Below are 2680 nucleotides of genomic sequence, written 5' to 3' on the forward strand. Positions count from 1 at the left end.
TTCATCAAAAAAAAAATTAGCAATGGCTGGGTTTGTGATATTTAATAAACCATATTTAATTTTGTTAAGTAAATATAAAAATTATGTTAATCATCATACATCATACCATATGTTTTTCGATGAAGACCATTTTCAAATTTGGTTTGTGATGTAAAGCTACTTGAAATTCATAATTTTGGAATCTAACTTGGAAGTTTTTTATTTTCCTTTATGAAAATGATCTTTGATTTTCAAAATCTATAATCACGACGTAAAGTATATTTTAAAAATAATTATATTTGAATTGTCGAATTTTTTATCTATATTTTTGAACTCACTTAGATTTTTAAGAATCTATTTTCTAAAATAAAGTAAAATTCTATTTTTTTTTAATAATTTTAGAAATATTTTTGTTTTGACAAAAATGCAAAAATAATCCATGTGGTTTGTTACTTTTTATGGATATGGTCAAAACTTTTTAAAAATTGAATTTATGGTCCTTATTGAGAGGTTTATTTATGGAACAAGATCCTGGAGTTAATTTCCGTGTGTTTGTGGCTGTTAAACCCCTCACATGCATTGCACACGAGGACATAAATATCTTTTTTACTTGAGGGACCATTTTTACAATTTCTGAACTAATATATAGAGACTTCCCCAACGTTCAAGTTCTTCCCCAAACGTTGTTCTACAACTTTCAAGTTGTTGTTCCTTCTCTCATATCTCTTTATTAACGGACGTCTTGTCAGTTTAATCACACAATGGTTCTCTGTTTTTGTGGTAAGTTTGTTGTTGTTAAATGCTCATGGACACCGAAGAACCCTAGCAGACGTTTCTATGCTTTCCCTCAAAAGGTAAAGTATCCGTTTGCACCCATTTTGATTTGTAATCTAAATAACAGTTTTTATTTTCCCATTTTTCAAGGACTCTGCTTGTCGCTTCATCGGATAGGTTGATCCTCCCATGTGTGAAAGGTCTAAAGTCATTATTCATGGACTATTGAGAAATATGAACCGAATGCAAGCTTGGTGCACAACTCTAAAGATTTTGTTGTTGGCTAGCAGGGTGTTTTTTGTGATTTTGTTCATAAGGTCTGTTTAGGTTTGGGTAATAGGGCAATGGGGTGGGTATTTTTGTTGAAGATCGATAAAAGTGTGGTTTTTTGTGGATTAATGGTTTTTGGTATTTTGACCTAGCTTCTTTGTAGGTGTTTGTAAGGTCAAAGTAAGTTGTTTACGTAGTAACTAACTTCATGATATAAATATGAATTTTATGGAATTGCTTATGTTGTTTGCAAGGTTCTTTGTAGTATTTTGTAAGGTGAAAGAAAAGTTAATGTGAATAACTAACTGTAATTACATAATACACAACAATAACCAAAAACCATAATAACCAAGGCTGCAATTATATAATAGACTACAAGCATATAGTGCAATTACATTATCCCAAAATATGAAACCATATATATGTTCTAATGCTTATCATACGAATGAAAACCAAAATAACCATAAGTCATAAGTTTTTTAACATCAAAACACTTCCAAAAGTAGCAAATAACATCTGCCAAAACAAAACACAACCTTGATCTTCAACTTCTACCTAGCTTGGCAACTCACCTTCATCCACCTCCTTGACCTTTGCATGTCCTTGAGTTATGTCCTTTGTTTTTTCATTTTGCACATGTTACACTAAAAATTTTCCTTGTTAATTTTTGAACTCCATCAGGACCAACTTTACATCCTTCTTCCTGACTTACACCATGAGTACCACTCTGACTTTGACTCTAACTCAATTTTTCATCCTCACTTTTCTTCCTCTTCTTTGTAGGCCTACTTGGTTGCTTATGATGTATTATAGGGATAAGTGTGGTGTGTCACAAACTTTTAGGCCACATTATTCTTCCTTTTATAGGCTCTACCTTATAGGAATATGCATTCTTCCATGTATCCAACCAGTATACCTTATTAACCTACCTATAAATGTCACCAACATCCTCTAAGTTCTTGGTCATTTCATAAAAGGTTGCAATGGCATGTTTATAGGGGATGCCTATTAGCTCCCACTTCCTGCAAGTACATGTGTTGTTCCTAACAGCTACACCATGTTGATCTTGCCATGCCCCAGTGACTTGGTATTTCTCACCCCCATTCCACCTAGCAATGTAATGTGATGCATGAGACTTGTTTACATCCAATATGGTTGTTGCAGTGGGTGTTAAAGGCCCTTTTTCCTTGGCCCTGAATACTTTGTCAAGATAAACACCAACCTCGAAGTCCTTTTGAAGTTGTTCCTGCAATGCTCAAAGAGGAATCCCTGGATTCGTGCCAATTTGGTCCATGATTCGCTTGGATATAAAAGTAGTAGTGCAAGCTCTAATCTTCCTACTTTGAAGGCAAGTGTGGTTGTCATTTAATGTCCTTACAAACCAGGGAGATTCTATGTTTGACCTAGAAGCATGAAGGAGCCAACTATAGTTTAATTTTTCTAAATTTACCTCTTTGCCCATACTTTTATTTTTGGTATTAAGGCCCACCAACCCACGTGCATTCATGACAGGGACTACGCCTCTACAAAATGCCTGAATTCTAAGCTTGTCATTCTTTTTATAATATAAATTCCTCCTAGTTTCTAATGCGTGCATGTCAATTTTTTCTTTCAAATCTTTCTTTGATTTAAACTTTTGCCCAACATAAAAATTATC

The 2680-nt window shown here is 33.7% G+C and overlaps 1 long non-coding RNA gene across 1 annotated transcript; it reads left to right on the plus strand.

The window, feature by feature from the left end:
- The first annotated feature begins 670 nt into the window (after positions 1–670).
- Positions 671–1257, plus strand: LOC145018834 (uncharacterized). The gene is made up of 2 exons (XR_013667196.1): positions 671–833; positions 904–1257. It is a non-coding gene; the product is annotated as an uncharacterized LOC145018834 (long non-coding RNA).
- Positions 1258–2680: the final 1423 nt, after the last annotated feature.

Source organism: Lactuca saligna, chromosome 9 (assembly GCF_052625555.1).
Source record: "Lactuca saligna cultivar CGN05327 chromosome 9, ASM5262555v1, whole genome shotgun sequence".
NCBI classification, from domain to species: Eukaryota; Viridiplantae; Streptophyta; class Magnoliopsida; order Asterales; family Asteraceae; genus Lactuca; species Lactuca saligna.